We start from the raw sequence: 6,522 nt of genomic DNA, 5'->3' as shown, positions 1-6,522 counted from the left end.
TCAGATATTTACATGGTCAAACTAGACAACAATATCAGTTGCTTCTTAACCCTATGTCACCAAACGTATCATATATGATACACACATTACACTGATTTTTTAAATAAATCAGTGTAATCAATACTTGGACCAAGAACCTGTTGTATCATATCTGACACATCCCCACTTCCCCCTGGACCATACCATTTGCACTGCAGGTAGTTACAGAGCCTCAGGTGGTCTGACCCAAAATGGCTGCCATCAACTAAACAGGAGAGGTTGATGCACTACTAACAAACAATTCTTTTTTAAGCAGTTCTGGTAAGTTGTCCTAGTATATCTTTACTAATATTTTGAAATAAGTGTTGGATAACTTGAATGCACCTACAGTGTATGAGCTCTCAAAATTTTGCATTTGAGTTTTTTATGATGTCAAAAGTGTGTGTATCATATTTGATACTACAGGTCTATAGTCCTTTACGATTTGTATCATATTTGATACTACAGGTCTAAAAGAAATGTTTTTTTTTTTTTGTAATGTTAAAACCGACTTGAAATACCCCTTGTAATATCCCTTGTATCAAATATGCTACAACAAATAAATGATACAAAGGAATGTTAAAAAAAATAAAACAAAATCAAAAATGTTTTAAGACCCAATAAAGTGTCCCTTTTCAAAATTTTGGAATTTTCTGACCTTTCCTTCATAGTTCAGGTTCTACAGGGTTAAGACTAAATGATATGATAATGACTTAAAATGAGAAAAGTTGAGATGAAGAAGTGAAGGAAATTACTAGAAATTGCATAGTGTATTGACTGCACTTGGCATAATTCTAATACATAGCATTCAAAGCCAACTCTACTTGGAATGTTCTGGACACCTCTCTACTGTTAACTGTGAAATTAAATATAGATGATATAAGTATCCTATTATGGAGGTTGGGTGAGTTTACAGGGTGCATTTCTTCCACTCCTGACATCACCACACGTTATTTACTGGATGATTTCTGAACGTTGAGGTGGGGTAGATATAGCTGTTCAAATGCTGACTAAAATAAATGTATATAACATATTCATCGTTTATGGGCATGCCTGTTCCTCACCAGAGCTGGCGAAAACTTCTGGGAACTCAGATTAGGGCATGCCAAATGTATCAGTACTGTTTTTCACATTTGAATTTCCAGCATTTAAAATGATCTGTTGCACTCTGTTGTCTTTTAAAAGCTCAACAGTACACAGTAAAATCCTCAATGTTCATTTTACTCTTTACAAATGGATAAATTAACACTGAATATTTTATTGTGTATGTATGTATGTATGTATGTATGTACTGTATGTAAATGATCTCTTTGTTTGTTTGCTTCACTGTATTGCATTAGTAAAGCTTAAGGGTAAATAAAGGGACGTCATTCTACAGAATCTTCTCTGGAATGTCAGGTTCAGACAAAAAACTGGAAAAGTGCTAAGTTAATTGGGCTTCACTGGGAAACTGTATCATTACCTGATTAAGATGTGCTATGTTCAGTTTTGAAATGCCTGATTTACCAGTTTTCTTTTTGTATATTTTGGGGATCATCATAATATTAATATTATAATAATATTAAAATCAGTAAGTATAGCAATGAGAAGGTTCTGAATCTTAGCAGTAAAACATAAAATTTCCCAAACGGTGGAACAAAGTTGGTTGGCAGGGAGAGCTTATTTGAATGGTATTGTCCATTCCATGCTAGCTTTAATTTAAAAGCCACAATAATGGTGATTCTATTAAGCACTGTATAGTAACGAGACCCAGACCCAAGCTAATTTCCTCCAAATGAGAGTTTATGGCTGAGATAGCCACCAAATCACTGGAGTAGATCTTAATATGAGCATAAGGGTTGTCAAGGATAAGAGGGCATTATGCGTGTGTGTGTGTGTGTGTGTGTGTGTGTGTGTGTGTGTGTGTGTGTGTGTGTGTGTGTGTGTGTGTGTGTGTGTGTGTGTGTGTGTGTGTGTGTGTGTGTGTGTGTGTGTGTGTGTGTGTGTGTGTGTGTGTGTGTGTGTGCGCACGCGCGCGTGCGCTCGAGTTGCTCTGTGCGCTGCATCGCAAAGACAAAGGCTGGGGTCAGAGTTCAAACTAACAGCAGACCGGGCAGTCCAGGGTCAGACGACTCAGACTATAACTTGATCAACGAAGGCTGTTTATCTGGCGCCCCTGTATCATTAGAGTACTCCCGCACCACTAGTACCCCCATACCACTAGAGTACCCCGTACCACTAGTACCCCCATACCACCAGAGTACCCCCTACCACTAGAGTACTCCGTACCACTGGAGAATCCCCGTACCACCAGAGTATACCCACTGGAGAATCCCCGTACCACCAGAGTACCCCGTACCACTAGAGTACCCCGTACCACCAGAGTACCCTGTACCACTAGAGTACCCTGTACCACTAGAGTACCCTGTACCACTAGAGTACCCATACCACTGGAGAATCTCCGTACCATCAGAGTACCCCGTACCACTAGAGTACCCATACCACTGGAGAATCCCGTACCACTAGAGAATTCCTGTATCACTACTAGAGTACTCCCGCACCATTAGTACCCCCATACGACTAGAGCTCCCGTACCACTAGAGTACCCCCTGTACCTAGTCTAGAGTACCCTGGCCTGTACCACTAGAGTACACCCTGCACCACTAGAGCCCCCGTACCACTAGAGTAGTGGTTCCCAAACTTTTTAGCTCAAGACCCAAAAGAGAAATTAGACATTTGTCCGGGGAACAACTCATTTGCTTCCTAAACTTTTTATATATGGAAATGATTTGATTTTTAAAATTTTATTTATGCAATATGCAACTCTTTTTTAATCTTTTGAAATAATAAATGTAGGAAACATTGATATTTACTCATGACCCATAAAAATTGGTCCACGAACCACAGATGGGTCCCGACCCACTGTTTGGGAAACAGTGCACTAGAGCACCCCCATAGACTAGACTAGAGCGACCCTGCAGCACTAGAGCACCTCTGTCCGTACCAATTGATCGCCTCCGTACCACTAGAGCACCTCCTACTACAAAATCCCAGCACTGTCTATCTCTTCCTCTCATGAAAGACTCTCTCTTTCCAATGATTCAATGATTTAAGCAAAAAAGTGGATGCGAAATTCAGTGATGTAAGCAGGTATAATTGCTTTTCAACTCTTTACATACCGCCATGCTCCAAGGTCTCGAGTCCCAAGACCGGCAGGCAAACACGCTTGACAGACTGAAAGGGAGAGAGGCGCTCCCACAGTGGGTGGTGGTGGGGGTTGAGGGCCGACATGGAGCCAATGTCCCGTCTGATTACAGCCACAGGATTGGAGAGGCACGATAATCCTACATACACACACACACACACACACACACACACACACACACACACACACACACACACACACACACACACACACACACACACACACACACACACACACACACACACGTGCACGTGCACGTGCACAAGGACACACACACAAAGACACATGCACGTGCACAAGGACACACACATACGCGCACGGACACACACGCACAAAACTCCTCGATCCAGATCATATCCGCTACCCCTGATCGCACTCCAGACCCCTTGTCTGGACAGGGGTACCCAGCGTAAGCATATCACTACCAGCAGGAGATCACTGAACACAAATCAGCTCTTCTGTTTGAAGTGAAGGTCACCACACATCCTGGCAGTGGCCCCTAACGGGTTGCCCCTCTAATTTGAAGCTAAAAGAATTCTTGTCTAATTCCATCCCTTTCTGGCTAACATTATTAATGTGTGCCAAATGAATTTCATTTTCATTATTTTGTTGAAAATCTTCAGCGAATGACATTGCCGTATGACAAAAAGGATGACTTTAGCTCAAGGAGTGCAGCAGGTTGCTCCAGAACCATGAGGCAGGCCTGTTTCTCTGTCTCTACCCTTCAGTTCCCCTTGGCATCCCTTGGCATCCCCAGAGGCTTGTCTCTAGCCTTGTACAAGGATGTTTGCAAACAGGTCTGACAAGACCACTGCTGGGAGACAAACACAAACATCAATAGACAAACAAATGCAATGATACACATTTAGACCCGTACCCCCACTCCCAGCATCACCTTCTAAATTCTGCATGGATATACACAAATGCCTCTCAAAAATACAGTCTCGTCCTCCCCTCATGTTCCATTGTTTCCTGGTAGCATCATTGTTTTGCCCGTGTCCCTCGCATTTCTGGGATCTTGTCTCATTACTAATAGATGGTGTCAGAAAGCCGCTGCCCCCGCTGTCTGACAAGGGCATTAGCATAAACACAGACTTCCTCTCAAAATCTGTTTGCACCGCAGTGTTGACCTTTAATAATGGATACCTAAATGTTTGCTACCTGTCCACTCAAGTGTGAGTGACTGTGTGAACATCTGTGTGTGTTGAAGACAGAGAGAAGAAAGGGGAAGTGAGACAGAACAGGAAGCACGAGTTCAAATCTATATCATTGTTTTTCTTTTGAGTCATTTTGTTTATTGACTTTTATTTTCAGGGGCATGAACTTCTTATTTAATGATCATGCATGTTATGTTGATTCCTTTTAGTTGGACAGAACAAAAAATAAGGATGCCAACTTTTTTTGCCAACCCTGTCAGGGAGTCAGATGTCTTCAAAGACACCTGAATGATTCATTTTCTCTTCCTCTCTTCCTCCGAGACTGTTAAAAGGTCTGCAGGTATTTACATGGGTGTGATGTCTCCATCTCCACAACTTCACACTCACCCTGTCATCCAGCACAACATGCTTTTATTCTAATGCTTTTATTCTAATTCTCTCCATTAGTATTAATAAAGTGGCGTGTGTGTGTGTGTGTGTGTGTGTGTGTGTGTGTGTGTGTGTGTGTGTGTGTGTGTGTGTGTGTGTGTGTGTGTGTGTGTGTGTGTGTGTGTGTGTGTGTGTGTGTGTGTGTGTGTGTGTGTGCGCGCGCACACGCATATGCGTGGGTGCGTGCATGTGTGTGTGTGTGTGTGTGTGTGTGTGTGTGTGTGTGTGTGTGTTTAGCATGCCATCTACTCATCAAAAATGTATAGGGCATCATCTCTGCCTCTAGCTATCTATGTTGTTGTTTTTCCCCTTCACTGACTCATTTTCTGTCTTCCGTTCTCTCTTTCATATGTTCTCTCTGCCGAGCCACACTGGTTCGTGTACATACACATCTGCATCTACAGATGCACTTCTTTGGTTATTGTTACTGTCAAAGTCAGCCCCTCCATCCATGGCACACCTGACATATACTGTATTATGCAAATATAACACCACAAGGCATTTCCATTATGTGCTAATATCACTCTCCACTGTCACCAAAGGCACTGCACTGATCTGACAATGTGGCCAGAGTCCCTTTGTGTCACTTCTGTATTTGACTAGGGACAAATCCTCAAAATCCTTGATAATCCTTTTAGAAATACAATCAATGAAAACATGAGTGAAATGTTTTACATTTCACTCAATACAGTCATAAGATTTATACACTAAACCTGATGATAATGACGATTAAGAAGCTAAAACAAAGCATACTTGACCCTATACTCTTTAAAGTTAAAATATGATTGCCAAGTTACCTCATCCCAAATGTATACTGTATTCCCCTTAATCCCTGTTCAAATGGCTTTGCAGTCTCATATTTTACAAAAAACTAACGACACCACCCATTTGGGCGAGGAAAGGAAAAGAAAAGAAAAGGAAGAACCCTCTCATTTTCAACCTTATCTTCATACTGTTTATCAAGTACAATTGGTCCTCACTAATGCTCATTATAAGATGACACCATTTCTGTCTAATCACTCTGCGTGTCAGAGGTGGGTGTGGACAGTTCAGAAACCTGCCTACCAGTTACATCATCGGTAGGCAGGTTTGGTCATTTCAAACACTTAAAACCTTTTTATTGATGCTCAAAAAATTGCTTATTTCAGCATACTAACTTTTCAGAGAGAGAATAGTTTCAAATCACTTGGAATCCCTGATGATGATATTGGAAGGCAGGTTTCTGAACTATCCACAGCAGGCTCACCAATGAGACACAGAGTGAGTAGACGTAATGGTGCTATCTTATAATGAGCATTAGTGACGACCAATTATATGAAGCTACTAAGCTAGGTTGAAAAAGTGCTCCTTTAATACTTCATGCTGGTAAAGTGACAGTAATAGTATGCAATAATAGGCTACACAATGCATACACAATAATATGATAATAAATATAACACAATGACAATGAGGGCTAATGGGGTCATTAAGGTCAATACAAGACAATCACCAATTTGGTGCCGTGCAAAACATTCAAGGTCACCATGACCAGGAGTTGAAGGGAAAATGAAGGACCAAACAAAAGTAGCCTAATAGATAACAGCATGCATGTCTTCAAGATACTTTGCTATGAGGTATAAATAATTGTATTATCTAGAACGGGTTAGAATCCTTTGGTACAGTTTGGAATAATTATGGAACCTGGAACATTGCATTAATGTGTTTGATGGTCCTATTAACACAATTTTGGTGTCA

This window comes from Gymnoscopelus microlampas (genome assembly GCF_963454915.1).
Source record: "Gymnoscopelus microlampas genome assembly, chromosome: 4".
Classification (NCBI taxonomy): Eukaryota; Metazoa; Chordata; class Actinopteri; order Myctophiformes; family Myctophidae; genus Gymnoscopelus; species Gymnoscopelus microlampas.
The sequence above is the reverse complement of the archived record's forward strand: the minus strand, read 5'-3'. Positions refer to the sequence as shown.